Source organism: Oncorhynchus nerka, linkage group LG12 (assembly GCF_034236695.1).
Source record: "Oncorhynchus nerka isolate Pitt River linkage group LG12, Oner_Uvic_2.0, whole genome shotgun sequence".
Taxonomy (NCBI): Eukaryota; Metazoa; Chordata; class Actinopteri; order Salmoniformes; family Salmonidae; genus Oncorhynchus; species Oncorhynchus nerka.
In genome coordinates this window covers 23,572,656-23,589,056 of record NC_088407.1, presented here as the reverse complement: position 1 = coordinate 23,589,056, position 16,401 = coordinate 23,572,656, and the positions used below count along the sequence as shown (strand labels likewise).

General features: G+C 38.0%; 1 long non-coding RNA gene across 1 annotated transcript in view; it reads left to right on the top strand.

Moving 5' to 3' along the window:
• Positions 1–810: 810 nt before the first annotated feature.
• Positions 811–16,401, top strand: part of LOC115138880 (uncharacterized) — a 20,174-nt gene continuing 4,583 nt past the window's right edge. Inside the window, exon 1 of the long non-coding RNA XR_010465300.1 lies at positions 811–862. This is a non-coding gene — a long non-coding RNA (uncharacterized LOC115138880). The remainder of the gene's footprint in view (positions 863–16,401) is intronic.

Genomic DNA, 16,401 nt, shown 5'->3' with positions numbered 1-16,401 from the left:
TCTCTCTTTAAAATGTAATGTTCTTTGTATTTTGGGTCAGTACTCTCTTGAATTAAACGCTGTTACCTGACTTTTAAGACCGGGGCTCTGTCCATTTCTTATAAAAATATTGGGTCTTACAATCCCTTTAGAATGCATTGACAGAGTAATAATTCTGATTGGGAAATACTACAGAGGAATTTAGAATTCCACTAACAAATAGTTTAAAACATAAGTTACACAATATAATAGTATGCATTTCTTGTTACAGGTTCCTGTTTCACAGAATATTCTTGTAATTTTATATTTATTTTACTAGGCAAGTCAGTTAAGAACAAATTCTTATTTTCAATGACAGCCTAGGAACAGTGGGTTAACTGCCTGTTCAGGGACAGAATGACAGATTTGTACCTTGTCAGCTCAGGGATTTGAACTTGCAAACTTTCAGTTACTAGTCCAACGCTCTAACCACTAGGCTACCCTGCCGCCCCGAAGTAGGTGCACCTGTCTCTCAACTATGTTCATTTAGTAACATATCGTCCTAGTTCTTCATGAGTATCTCTCTCCCTCTAGGCACCCCCAGACCCAGAGCACCAAACAGGACCCCCAACAGGACCAAGGATCTACCCAGGGTCAGGCTCCTGATGCTGGGTATACATGTCTGCAGCATGTATGTCAGCATGTCAGTTTCTCAGCCCAGACTTTACCTCTCTCTGTAACCTCATACACTGACTCATCAACATCCACTTTATAAAACAACATGTTACTGTACTCTCTGTCCCTGAGGGAGAACCAACCTAACTAACCTGTCTCTCTCTTCTTTGACCAACAGGTGGTGTTCACATCTACGATACGATCAATCCCTCAGACAACTATAATAATGGTACTGTATACTGTGTTATGTTTAATAAGAATACAGTATAGAGTTACTGCTGCTGTTCTTCATGTGTTTAATATGAATACAGTATAGAGTTACTGCTGCTGTTCTTCATGTGTTTAATATGAATACAGTATAGAGTTACTGCTGCTGTTCTTCATGTGTTTAATATGAATACAGTATAGAGTTACTGCTGCTGTTCATGTGTTTAATATGAATACAGTATAGAGTTACTGCTGCTGCTGTTCATGTGTTTAATATGAATACAGTATAGAGTTACTGCTGCTGTTCTTCATGTGTTTAATATGAATACAGTATAGAGTTACTGCTGCTGTTCGTCATGTGTTTAATATGAATACAGTATAGAGTTACTGCTGCTGTTCTTCATGTGTTTAATATGAATACAGTATAGAGTTACTGCTGCTGTTCTTCATGTGTTTAATATGAATACAGTATAGAGTTACTGCTGCTGTTCTTCATGTGTTTAATATGAATACAGTATAGAGTTACTGCTGCTGTTCTTCATGTGTTTAATATGAATACAGTATAGAGTTACTGCTGCTGTTCTTCATGTGTTTAATATGAATACAGTATAGAGTTACTGCTGCTGTTCGTCATGTGTTTAATATGAATACAGTATAGAGTTACTGCTGCTGTTCTTCATGTGTTTAATATGAATACAGTATAGAGTTACTGCTGCTGTTCTTCATGTGTTTAATATGAATACAGTATAGAGTTACTGCTGCTGTTCTTCATGTGTTTAATATGAATACAGTAGAGAGTTACTGCTGTTGTTCTTCATGTGTTTAATATGAATACAGTATAGAGTTACTGCTGCTGTTCATGTGTTTAATATGAATACAGTATAGAGTTACTGCTGCTGTTCTTCATGTGTTTAATATGAATACAGTATAGAGATACTGCTGCTGTTCATGTGTTTAATATGAATACAGTATATAGTTACTGCTGCTGTTCTTCATGTGTTTAATATGAATACAGTATAGAGTTACTGCTGCTGTTCATGTGTTTAATATGAATACAGTATAGAGTTACTGCTGCTGTTCTTCATGTGTTTAATATGAATACAGTATAGAGTTACTGCTGCTGTTCTTCATGTGTTTAATATGAATACAGTATAGAGTTACTGCTGCTGTTCTTCATGTGTTTAATATGAATACAGTATAGAGATACTGCTGCTGTTCATGTGTTTAATATGAATACAGTATATAGTTACTGCTGCTGTTCTTCATGTGTTTAATATGAATACAGTATAGAGTTACTGCTGCTGTTCTTCATGTGTTTAATATGAATACAGTATAGAGATACTGCTGCTGTTCATGTGTTTAATATGAATACAGTATAGAGTTACTACTGCTGTTCGTCATGCGTCTCTTCCAAGATGGCGTAGCAGTCGGACGTGTGTTTTGTCTTGTCCCGTCCTGTATAGTGTAAATATAGTTTTTTTCCTCGTTTTTTTTTCTGTATATATTTCGTACATATTTTAATCTCACTTTCCAACTACAGGCTGAATATACTCTCCTGCAACCCGCATCCCCCAATGTGGTACGGGTCTGCTTTTTCTATACTTTAGAATCTGAACCCTCATCAGAAGCTAGCCGCTAACTAGCTACTAGCTAGCCACTGCTAGCGGTCTTCAACGCTAACTAGGACACCAGCGCGACATCTACCCAAAGCATATCAGACTGCTTTTTCTCTACCACATCTCCGGATTCCTACCGCAAGCTCTGAACCTTTATACCGGATCATCGTAAATAGCTAGCTGCAATCCGAGTGGCTACTCCTGGCTAACGTCTCTGTCCCAGAGCAAGCACCAGTTAGCCTGGAGCTAGCCTCGAGCTAAGCCCATCTCCCGACTTGCTGAAGAGGTCCAAAAATACCTAATTTGCCAATTGGCCTGGACCCTCTACTGACCCTCTACTGCCGACACGGAGCCCCGCCGATCCATCACGACTGGTCCGCCGACATAATCGTCCGAGGGGGTTTCAACAGGCTTTTCCGCTGCGACATCGCCAAAGATCCATCTGCTGGCCAAGGCCCGCGAGCTTTCTGAATCGCTGTATCTCCAGCTCACCGCATGAAGAGGAATAAACAGACTCACCCCATCGCGACGTCCCCCAAAGGTTAACTCTCTAGCCCTCGCTATCTCCCTGCTTGCTAATTCGGCCTGCTAACGGCTAGCTTGTCAAGCTCCGGTCCGCTAACTGCTACCTTGTCTAGCTCGGGCCTACGAACTGTTAGCTTGTTAGCACAGGCCTGCTAACCGTCTGAACCACCGCGTCCCAATCACTCTCTGACCCCATTTACTTTCTATCTCTTTTTGATTTTTAATTTGTTTATACCTTCCGGAAACCTGCCTCACCCAATGTGATACGGAATCGCTGTTACTTTTACTCTTATTTTTATTTTTATGACACACTCAAGAACCTCCAGACGCTAACCAGCTAACTAGCTACAAGCTAGTTAGTCATTGTTAGTTTAAAAAAAAAAAAAAAAAACCTGGATAACACTCGCCAGCCCAGCCCCCTGCCCATCCACCGCTGCCCCTGGACACTGATCTCTTGGCTACATAGCTGACGCACGCTGGACTGTCCATTAATCACGGTACTCCTTTCTGCTTGTTTGTCTTACCTGTCGGCCCCGTTGCCTAGTCAACGCCATTTTACCTGCTGTTTGTTGTGCTAGCGGATTAGCCTCGCCTACTGTTTTTAGCTAGCTTTCCAAATTCAACACCTGTGATTACTGTATGCCTCGCTGTATGTCTCTCTCAGATGTCAATATGCCTTGTATACTGTTGTTCAGGTTAGTTATAATTGTTTTAGTTCACAATGGAGCCCCTAGACCCACTCTGCATACCCCTGTTACCTCCTTTGTCCCACCTCCCACACATGCAGTGACCTCACCCATTACAACCAGCATGTCCAGAGATACAACCTGTCTCATCATCACCCAGTGCCTGGGCTTACCTCCGCTGTACCCGCACCCCACCATACCCCTGTCTGCGCATTATGCCCTGAATATATTCTACCATGCCCAGAAACCTGCTCCTCTTATCCTCTGCCCCCAACGCTCTAGGCGACCAGTTTTGATAGCCTTTAGCCGCACCCTCATACTACTCCTTCTCTGTTCCGCGGGTGATGTGGAGGTAAACCCAGGCCCTGCATGTCCCCAGGTACCCTCATTTGTTGACTTCTGTGATCGAAAAAGCCTTGGTTTTATGCATGTCAACATCAGAAGCCTCCTCCCTAAGTTTGTTTTACTCACTGCTTTAGCACACTCTGCTAACCCTGATGTCCTTGCCGTGTCTGAATCCTGGCTCAGGAAGGCCACCAAAAATTCAGAGATTTCCATACCCAATTATAACATCTTCCGTCAAGATAGAACTACCAAAGGGGGCGGAGTTGCAGTCTACTGCAGAGATAGCCTGCAAAGTAATGTCATACTTTCCAGGTCCATACCCAAACAGTTCGAACTACTAATTTTGAAAATTACCCTCTCCAGAAATAAGTCTCTCACTGTTGCCGCCTGCTACCGACCACCCTCAGCTCCCAGCTGTGCCCTGGACACCATTTGTGAATTGATCGCCCCCCATCTAGCTTCAGAGTTTGTTCTGTTAGGTGACCTAAACTGGGATATGCTTAACACCCCGGCAGTCCTACAATGTAAGCTAGATGCCCTCAATCTCACTCAAATCATCAAGGAACCCACCAGGTACAACCCTAACTCTGTAAACAAGGGCACCCTCATAGACGTCATCCTGACCAACTGGCCCTCCAAATACACCTCCGCTGTCTTCAACCAGGATCTCAGCGATCACTGCCTCATTGCCTGTATCCGCCACGGAGCCGCAGTCAAACGACCACCCCTCATCACTGTCAAACGCTCCCTAAAACACTTCTGTGAGCAGGCCTTTCTAATCGACCTGGCCCGGGTATCCTGGAAGGACATTGACCTCATCCCGTCAGTTGAGGATGCCTGGTCATTCTTTAAAAGTAACTTCCTCACCATTTTAGATAAGCATGCTCCGTTCAAAAATGCAGAACCAAGAACAGATACAGCCCTTGGTTCACTCCAGACCTGACTGCCCTCGACCAGCACAAAAACATCCTGTGGCGGACTGCAATAGCATCGAATAGCCCCGTGATATGCAACTGTTCAGGGAAGTCAGGAACCAATACACGCAGTCAGTCAGGAAAGCTAAGGCCAGCTTCTTCAGGCAGAAGATTGCATCCTGTAGCTCCAACTCCAAAAAGTTCTGGGACACTGTGAAGTCCATGGAGAACAAGAGCACCTCCTCCCAGCTGCCCACTGCACTGAGGCTAGGTAACACGGTCTCCACCGATAAATCCACGATTATCGAAAGCTTCAATAAGCACTTCTCAACGGCTGGTCATGCCTTCCGCCTGGCTACTCCAACCTCGGCCAACAGCTCCGCCCCCCCCGCAGCTCCTCGCCCAAGCCTCTCCAGGTTCTCCTTTACCCAAATCCAGATAGCAGACGTTCTGAAAGAGCTGCAAAACCTAGACCCGTACAAATCAGCTGGGCTTGACAATCTGGACCCTCTATTTCTGAAACTATCTGCCGCCATTGTCGCAACCCCTATTACCAGCCTGTTCAACCTCTCTTTCATATCGTCTGAGATCCCCAAGGATTGAAAGCTGCCGCAGTCATCCCCCTCTTCAAAGGCGGAGACACCCTGGACCCAAACTGCTATAGACCTATATCCATCCTGCCCTGCCTATCTAAGGTCTTGAAAGCCAAGTCAACAAACAGGTCACTGACCATCTCGAATCCCACCGTACCTTCTCCGCTGTGCAATCTGGTTTCCGAGCCGGTCACGGGTGCACCTCAGCCACGCTCAAGGTACTAAACGATATCATAACCGCCATCGATAAAAGACAGTACTGTGCAGCCGTCTTCATCGACCTCGCCAAGGCTTTCGACTCTGTCAATCACCATATTCTTATCGGCAGACTCAATAGCCTCGGTTTCTCGGATGACTGCCTTGCCTGGTTCACCAATTACTTTGCAGACAGAGTTCAGTGTGTCAAATCGGAGGGCATGCTGTCCGGTCCTCTGGCAGTCTCTATGGGGGTGCCACAGGGTTCAATTCTCGGGCCGACTCTTTTCTCTGTATATATCAATGATGTTGCTCTTGCTGCGGGCGATTCCCTGATCCACCTCTACGCAGACGACACCATTCTATATACTTTCGGCCCGTCATTGGACACTGTGCTATCTAACCTCCAAACGAGCTTCAATGCCATACAGCACTCCTTCCGTGGCCTCCAACTGCTCTTAAACGCGAGTAAAACCAAATGCATGCTTTTCAACAGATCGCTGCCTGCACCCGCATGCCCGACTAGCATCACCACCCTGGATGGTTCCGACCTTGAATATGTGGACATCTATAAGTACCTAGGTGTCTGGCTAGACTGCAAACTCTCCTTCCAGACTCACATCAAACATCTCCAATCGAAAATCAAATCAAGAGTCGGCTTTCTATTCCGCAACAAAGCCTCCTTCACTCACGCCGCCAAGCTTACCCTAGTAAAACTGACTATCCTACCGATCCTCGATTTCGGCGATGTCATCTACAAAATGGCTTCCAACACTCTACTCAGCAAACTGGATGCAGTCTATCATAGTGCCATCCGTTTTGTCACCAAAGCACCTTATACCACCCACCACTGCGACTTGTATGCTCTAGTCGGCTGGCCCTCGCTACATATTCGTCGCCAGACCCACTGGCTCCAGGTCATCTACAAGTCCATGCTAGGTAAAGCTCCGCCTTATCTCAGTTCACTGGTCACGATGGCAACACCCATCCGTAGCACACGCTCCAGCAGGTGTATCTCACTGATCATCCCTAAAGCCAACACCTCATTTGGCCGCCTTTCGTTCCAGTACTCTGCTGCCTGTGACTGGAACGAACTGCAAAAATCGCTGAAGTTGGAGACTTTTATCTCCCTCACCAACTTCAAACATCAGCTATCCGAGCAGCTAACCGATCGCTGCAGCTGTACATAGTCTATTGGTAAATAGCCCACCCATTTTCACCTACCTCATTCCCATACTGTTTTTATACTGTTTTTTATTTATTTATTTATTTACTTTTCTGCTCTTTTGCACACCAATATCTCTACCTGTACATGACCATCTGATCATTTATCACCCCAGTGTTAATCTGCAAAATTGTATTATTCGCCTACCTCCTCATGCCTTTTGCACACATTGTATATAGACTGCCCATTTTTTTTTTTTTTCTACTGTGTTATTGACTTGTTAATTGTTTACTCCATGTGTAACTCTGTGTTGTCTGTTCACACTGCTATGCTTTATCTTGGCCAGGTCGCAGTTGCAAATGAGAACTTGTTCTCAACTAGCCTACCTGGTTAAATTAAGGTGAAATTAAAAAAAAAAATTTTTTAAATAATATGAATACAGTATAGAGTTACTGCTGCTGTTCATGTGTTTAATATGAATACAGTATAGAGTTACTGCTGCTGTTCATGTGTTTAATATGAATACAGTATAGAGTTACTGCTGCTGTTCATGTGTTTAATATGAATACAGTATAGAGTTACTGCTGCTGTTCTTCATGTGTTTAATATGAATACAGTATAGAGTTACTGCTGCTGTTCATGTGTTTAATATGAATACAGTATAGAGTTACTGCTGCTGTTCTTCATGTGTTTAATATGAATACAGTATAGAGTTACTGCTGCTGTTCTTCACGTGTTTAATATGAATACAGTATAGAGTTACTGCTGCTGTTCTTCATGTGTTTAATATGAATACAGTGTAGAGTTACTGCTGCTGTTCTTCATGTGTTTAATATGAATACAGTATAGAGTTACTGCTGCTGTTCTTCATGTGTTTAATATGAATACAGTATAGAGTTACTGCTGCTGTTCTTCATGTGTTTAATATGAATACAGTATAGAGTTACTGCTGCTGTTGTTCATGTGTTTAATATGAATACAGTATAGAGTTACTGCTGCTGTTCTTCACGTGTTTAATATGAATACAGTATAGAGTTACTGCTGCTGTTCTTCATGTGTTTAATATGAATACAGTATAGAGTTACTGCTGCTGTTCTTCATGTGTTTAATATGAATACAGTATAGAGTTACTGCTGCTGTTCTTCACGTGTTTAATATGAATACAGTATAGAGTTACTGCTGCTGTTCTTCATGTGTTTAATATGAATACAGTATAGAGTTACTGCTGCTGTTCATGTGTTTAATATGAATACAGTATAGAGTTACTACTGCTGTTCTTCATGTGTTTAATATGAATACAGTATAGAGTTACTGCTGCTGTTCATCATGTGTTTAATATGAATACAGTATAGAGTTACTGCTGCTGTTCATGTGTTTAATATGAATACAGTATAGAGTTACTGCTGCTGTTCATGTGTTTAATATGAATACAGTATAGAGTTACTGCTGCTGTTCTTCATGTGTTTAATATGACTACAGTATAGAGTTACTGCTGTTCTTCATGTGTTTAATATGACTACAGTATAGAGTTACTGCTGTTCTTCATGTGTTTAATATGACTACAGTATAGAGTTACTGCTGCTGTTCTTCATGTGTTTAATATGAATACAGTATAGAGTTACTGCTGCTGTTCTTCACGTGTTTAATATGAATACAGTATAGAGTTACTGCTGCTGTTCTTCATGTGTTTAATATGAATACAGTGTAGAGTTACTGCTGCTGTTCTTCATGTGTTTAATATGAATACAGTATAGAGTTACTGCTGCTGTTCTTCATGTGTTTAATATGAATACAGTATAGAGTTACTGCTGCTGTTCTTCATGTGTTTAATATGAATACAGTATAGAGTTACTGCTGCTGTTGTTCATGTGTTTAATATGAATACAGTATAGAGTTACTGCTGCTGTTCTTCACGTGTTTAATATGAATACAGTATAGAGTTACTGCTGCTGTTCTTCATGTGTTTAATATGAATACAGTATAGAGTTACTGCTGCTGTTCTTCATGTGTTTAATATGAATACAGTATAGAGTTACTGCTGCTGTTCTTCATGTGTTTAATATGAATACAGTATAGAGTTACTGCTGCTGTTCTTCATGTGTTTAATATGAATACAGTATAGAGTTACTGCTGCTGTTCATGTGTTTAATATGAATACAGTATAGAGTTACTGCTGCTGTTCTTCATGTGTTTAATATGAATACAGTATAGAGTTACTGCTGCTGTTCATGTTTAATATGAATACAGTATAGAGTTACTGCTGCTGTTCATGTGTTTAATATGAATACAGTATAGAGTTACTGCTGCTGTTCATGTGTTTAATATGAATACAGTATAGAGTTACTGCTGCTGTTCTTCATGTGTTTAATATGACTACAGTATAGAGTTACTGCTGTTCTTCATGTGTTTAATATGACTACAGTATAGAGTTACTGCTGTTCTTCATGTGTTTAATATGACTACAGTATAGAGTTACTGCTGCTGTTCTTCATGTGTTTAATATGACTACAGTATAGAGTTACTGCTGTTCTTCATGTGTTTAATATGAATACAGTATAGAGTTACTGCTGTTCTTCATGTGTTTAATATGAATACAGTATAGAGTTACTGCTGCTGTTCATGTGTTTAATATGAATACAGTATAGAGTTACTGCTGCTGTTCATGTGTTTAATATGAATACAGTATAGAGTTACTGCTGCTGTTCTTCATGTGTTTAATATGAATACAGTATAGAGTTACTGCTGCTGTTCTTCATGTGTTTAATATGAATACAGTATAGAGTTACTGCTGCTGTTCTTCATGTGTTTAATATGAATACAGTATAGAGTTACTGCTGCTGTTCTTCATGTGTTTAATATGAATACAGTATAGAGTTACTGCTGCTGTTCTTCATGTGTTTAATATGAATACAGTATAGAGTTACTGCTGCTGTTCTTCATGTGTTTAATATGAATACAGTATAGAGTTACTGCTGCTGTTCTTCATGTGTTTAATATGAATACAGTATAGAGTTACTGCTGCTGTTCTTCATGTGTTTAATATGAATACAGTATAGAGTTACTGCTGCTGTTCTTCATGTGTTTAATATGAATACAGTATAGAGTTACTGCTGCTGTTCTTCATGTGTTTAATATGAATACAGTATAGAGTTACTGCTGCTGTTCTTCATGTGTTTAATATGAATACAGTATAGAGTTACTGCTGCTGTTCTTCATGTGTTTAATATGAATACAGTATAGAGTTACTGCTGCTGTTCATGTGTTTAATATGAATACAGTATAGAGTTACTGCTGCTGTTCTTCATGTGTTTAATATGAATACAGTATAGAGTTACTGCTGCTGTTCATGTGTTTAATATGAATACAGTATAGAGTTACTGCTGCTGTTCTTCATGTGTTTAATATGAATACAGTATAGAGTTACTGCTGCTGTTCTTCATGTGTTTAATATGAATACAGTATAGAGTTACTGCTGCTGTTCATGTGTTTAATATGAATACAGTATAGAGTTACTGCTGCTGTTCTTCATGTGTTTAATATGAATACAGTATAGAGTTACTGCTGCTGTTCTTCATGTGTTTAATATGAATACAGTATAGAGTTACTGCTGCTGTTCTTCATGTGTTTAATATGAATACAGTATAGAGTTACTGCTGCTGTTCTTCATGTGTTTAATATGAATACAGTATAGAGTTACTGCTGCTGTTCTTCATGTGTTTAATATGAATACAGTATAGAGTTACTGCTGCTGTTCTTCATGTGTTTAATATGAATACAGTATAGAGTTACTGCTGCTGTTCTTCATGTGTTTAATATGAATACAGTATAGAGTTACTGCTGCTGTTCTTCATGTGTTTAATATGAATACAGTATAGAGTTACTGCTGCTGTTCTTCATGTGTTTAATATGAATACAGTATAGAGTTACTGCTGCTGTTCATGTGTTTAATATGAATACAGTATAGAGTTACTGCTGCTGTTCATGTGTTTAATATGAATACAGTATAGAGTTACTGTTCATCTGCTGTTACTGCTCTTCATGTGTTTAATATGAATACAGTATAGAGTTACTGCTGCTGTTCTTCATGTGTTTAATATGACTACAGTATAGAGTTACTGCTGTTCTTCATGTGTTTAATATGACTACAGTATAGAGTTACTGCTGTTCTTCATGTGTTTAATATGACTACAGTATAGAGTTACTGCTGCTGTTCTTCATGTGTTTAATATGACTACAGTATAGAGTTACTGCTGTTCTTCATGTGTTTAATATGAATACAGTATAGAGTTACTGCTGCTGTTCTTCATGTGTTTAATATGAATACAGTATAGAGTTACTGCTGCTGTTCATGTGTTTAATATGAATACAGTATAGAGTTACTGCTGTTCTTCATGTGTTTAATATGAATACAGTATAGAGTTACTGCTGCTGTTCTTCATGTGTTTAATATGAATACAGTATAGAGTTACTGCTGCTGTTCTTCATGTGTTTAATATGAATACAGTATAGAGTTACTGCTGCTGTTCTTCATGTGTTTAATATGAATACAGTATAGAGTTACTGCTGCTGTTCTTCATGTGTTTAATATGAATACAGTATAGAGTTACTGCTGCTGTTCTTCATGTGTTTAATATGAATACAGTATAGAGTTACTGCTGCTGTTCTTCATGTGTTTAATATGAATACAGTATAGAGTTACTGCTGCTGTTCTTCATGTGTTTAATATGAATACAGTATAGAGTTACTGCTGCTGTTCTTCATGTGTTTAATATGAATACAGTATAGAGTTACTGCTGCTGTTCTTCATGTGTTTAATATGAATACAGTATAGAGTTACTGCTGCTGTTCTTCATGTGTTTAATATGAATACAGTATAGAGTTACTGCTGCTGTTCTTCATGTGTTTAATATGAATACAGTATAGAGTTACTGCTGCTGTTCTTCATGTGTTTAATATGAATACAGTATAGAGTTACTGCTGCTGTTCTTCTTCATGTGTTTAATATGAATACAGTATAGAGTTACTGCTGCTGTTCTTCATGTGTTTAATATGAATACAGTATAGAGTTACTGCTGCTGTTCTTCATGTGTTTAATATGAATACAGTATAGAGTTACTGCTGCTGTTCTTCATGTGTTTAATATGAATACAGTATAGAGTTACTGCTGCTGTTCTTCATGTGTTTAATATGAATACAGTATAGAGTTACTGCTGCTGTTCTTCATGTGTTTAATATGAATACAGTATAGAGTTACTGCTGCTGTTCTTCATGTGTTTAATATGAATACAGTATAGAGTTACTGCTGCTGTTCATGTGTTTAGTATGAATACAGTATAGAGTTACTGCTGCTGTTCTTCATGTGTTTAATATGAATACAGTATAGAGTTACTGCTGCTGTTCTTCATGTGTTTAATATGAATACAGTATAGAGTTACTGCTGCTGTTCTTCATGTGTTTAATATGAATACAGTATAGAGTTACTGCTGCTGTTCTTCATGTGTTTAATATGAATACAGTATAGAGTTACTGCTGCTGTTCTTCATGTGTTTAATATGAATACAGTATAGAGTTACTGCTGCTGTTCTTCATGTGTTTAATATGAATACAGTATAGAGTTACTGCTGCTGTTCTTCATGTGTTTAATATGAATACAGTATAGAGTTACTGCTGCTGTTCTTCATGTGTTTAATATGAATACAGTATAGAGTTACTGCTGCTGTTCTTCATGTGTTTAATATGAATACAGTATAGAGTTACTGCTGCTGTTCTTCATGTGTTTTAATATGAATACAGTATAGAGTTACTGCTGCTGTTCATGTGTTTAATATGAATACAGTATAGAGTTACTGCTGCTGTTCTTCATGTGTTTAATATGAATACAGTATAGAGTTACTGCTGCTGTTCTTCATGTGTTTAATATGAATACAGTATAGAGTTACTGCTGCTGTTCATGTGTTTAATATGAATACAGTATAGAGTTACTGCTGCTGTTCTTCATGTGTTTAATATGAATACAGTATAGAGTTACTGCTGCTGTTCTTCATGTGTTTAATATGAATACAGTATAGAGTTACTGCTGCTGTTCTTCATGTGTTTAATATGAATACAGTATAGAGTTACTGCTGCTGTTCTTCATGTGTTTAATATGAATACAGTATAGAGTTACTGCTGCTGTTCTTCATGTGTTTAATATGAATACAGTATAGAGTTACTGCTGCTGTTCTTCATGTGTTTAATATGAATACAGTATAGAGTTACTGCTGCTGTTCTTCATGTGTTTAATATGAATACAGTATAGAGTTACTACTGCTGCTGTTCTTCATGTGTTTAATATGAATACAGTATAGAGTTACTGCTGCTGTTCTTCATGTGTTTAATATGAATACAGTATAGAGTTACTGCTGCTGTTCTTCATGTGTTTAATATGAATACAGTATAGAGTTACTGCTGCTGTTCTTCATGTGTTTAATATGAATACAGTATAGAGTTACTGCTGCTGTTCTTCATGTGTTTAATATGAATACAGTATAGAGTTACTGCTGCTGTTCTTCATGTGTTTAATATGAATACAGTATAGAGTTACTGCTGCTGTTCTTCATGTGTTTAATATGAATACAGTATAGAGTTACTGCTGCTGTTCTTCATGTGTTTAATATGAATACAGTATAGAGTTACTGCTGCTGTTCTTCATGTGTTTAATATGAATACAGTATAGAGTTACTGCTGCTGTTCTTCATGTGTTTAATATGAATACAGTATAGAGTTACTGCTGCTGTTCTTCATGTGTTTAATATGAATACAGTATAGAGTTACTGCTGCTGTTCTTCATGTGTTTAATATGAATACAGTATAGAGTTACTGCTGCTGTTCTTCATGTGTTTAATATGAATACAGTATAGAGTTACTGCTGCTGTTCTTCATGTGTTTAATATGAATACAGTATAGAGTTACTGCTGCTGTTCTTCATGTGTTTAATATGAATACAGTATAGAGTTACTGCTGCTGTTCTTCATGTGTTTAATATGAATACAGTATAGAGTTACTGCTGCTGTTCTTCATGTGTTTAATATGAATACAGTATAGAGTTACTGCTGCTGTTCTTCATGTGTTTAATATGAATACAGTATAGAGTTACTGCTGCTGTTCTTCATGTGTTTAATATGAATACAGTATAGAGTTACTGCTGCTGTTCTTCATGTGTTTAATATGAATACAGTATAGAGTTACTGCTGCTGTTCTTCATGTGTTTAATATGAATACAGTATAGAGTTACTGCTGCTGTTCATGTGTTTATATGAATACAGTATAGAGTTACTGCTGCTGTTCTTCATGTGTTTAATATGAATACAGTATAGAGTTACTGCTGCTGTTCTTCATGTGTTTAATATGAATACAGTATAGAGTTACTGCTGCTGTTCTTCATGTGTTTAATATGAATACTGCTGCTGTTCTTCAGTATAGAGTTACTGCTGCTGTTCTTCATGTGTTTAATATGAATACAGTATAGAGTTACTGCTGCTGTTCTTCATGTGTTTAATATGAATACAGTATAGAGTTACTGCTGCTGTTCTTCATGTGTTTAATATGAATACAGTATAGAGTTACTGCTGCTGTTCTTCATGTGTTTAATATGAATACAGTATAGAGTTACTGCTGCTGTTCTTCATGTGTTTAATATGAATACAGTATAGAGTTACTGCTGCTGTTCTTCATGTGTTTAATATGAATACAGTATAGAGTTACTGCTGCTGTTCTTCATGTGTTTAGTATGAATACAGTATAGAGTTACTGCTGCTGTTCTTCATGTGTTTAATATGAATACAGTATAGAGTTACTGCTGCTGTTCTTCATGTGTTTAATATGAATACAGTATAGAGTTACTGCTGCTGTTCTTCATGTGTTTAATATGAATACAGTATAGAGTTACTGCTGCTGTTCTTCATGTGTTTAATATGAATACAGTATAGAGTTACTGCTGCTGTTCTTCATGTGTTTAATATGAATACAGTATAGAGTTACTGCTGCTGCTGCTGTTCATCATGTGTTTAATATGAATACAGTATAGAGTTACTGCTGCTGTTCTTCATGTGTTTAATATGAATACAGTATAGAGTTACTGCTGCTGTTCTTCATGTGTTTAATATGAATACAGTATAGAGTTACTACTGCTGCTGTTCTTCATGTGTTTAATATGAATACAGTATAGAGTTACTACTGCTGCTGTTCTTCATGTGTTTAATATGAATACAGTATAGAGTTACTGCTGCTGTTCTTCATGTGTTTAATATGAATACAGTATAGAGTTACTGCTGCTGTTCTTCATGTGTTTAATATGAATACAGTATAGAGTTACTGCTGCTGTTCTTCATGTGTTTAATATGAATACAGTATAGAGTTACTGCTGCTGTTCTTCATGTGTTTAATATGAATACAGTATAGAGTTACTGCTGCTGTTCTTCATGTGTTTAATATGAATACAGTATAGAGTTACTGCTGCTGTTCATGTGTTTAGTATGAATACAGTATAGAGTTACTGCTGCTGTTCTTCATGTGTTTAATATGAATACAGTATAGAGTTACTGCTGCTGTTCTTCATGTGTTTAATATGAATACAGTATAGAGTTACTGCTGCTGTTCTTCGTGTGTTTAATATGAATACAGTATAGAGTTACTGCTGCTGTTCATGTATTTAATATGAATACAGTATAGAGTTACTGCTGCTGTTCATCATGTGTTTAATATGAATACAGTATAGAGTTACTGCTGCTGTTCTTCATGTGTTTAATATGAATACAGTATAGAGTTACTACTGCTGCTGTTCTTCATGTGTTTAATATGAATACAGTATAGAGTTACTGCTGCTGTTCTTCATGTGTTTAATATGAATACAGTATAGAGTTACTGCTGCTGTTCTTCATGTGTTTAATATGAATACAGTATAGAGTTACTGCTGCTGTTCGTGTGTTTAATATGAATACAGTATAGAGTTACTGCTGCTGTTCTTCATGTGTTTAATATGAATACAGTATAGAGTTACTGCTGCTGTTCATGTATTTAATATGAATACAGTATAGAGTTACTGCTGCTGTTCATCATGTGTTTAATATGAATACAGTATAGAGTTACTACTGCTGCTGTTCTTCATGTGTTTAATATGAATACAGTATAGAGTTACTACTGCTGCTGTTCTTCATGTGTTTAATATGAATACAGTATAGAGTTACTACTGCTGCTGTTCTTCATGTGTTTAATATGAATACAGTATAGAGTTACTGCTGCTGTTCTTCATGTGTTTAATATGAATACAGTATAGAGTTACTGCTGCTGTTCTTCATGTGTTTAATATGACTACAGTATAGAGTTACTGCTGCTGTTCTTCATGTGTTTAATATGAATACAGTATAGAGTTACTGCTGCTGTTCTTCATGTGTTTAATATGAATACAGTATAGAGTTACTGCTGCTGTTCTTCATGTGTTTAATATGAATACAGTATAGAGTTACTGCTGCTGTTCATGTGTTT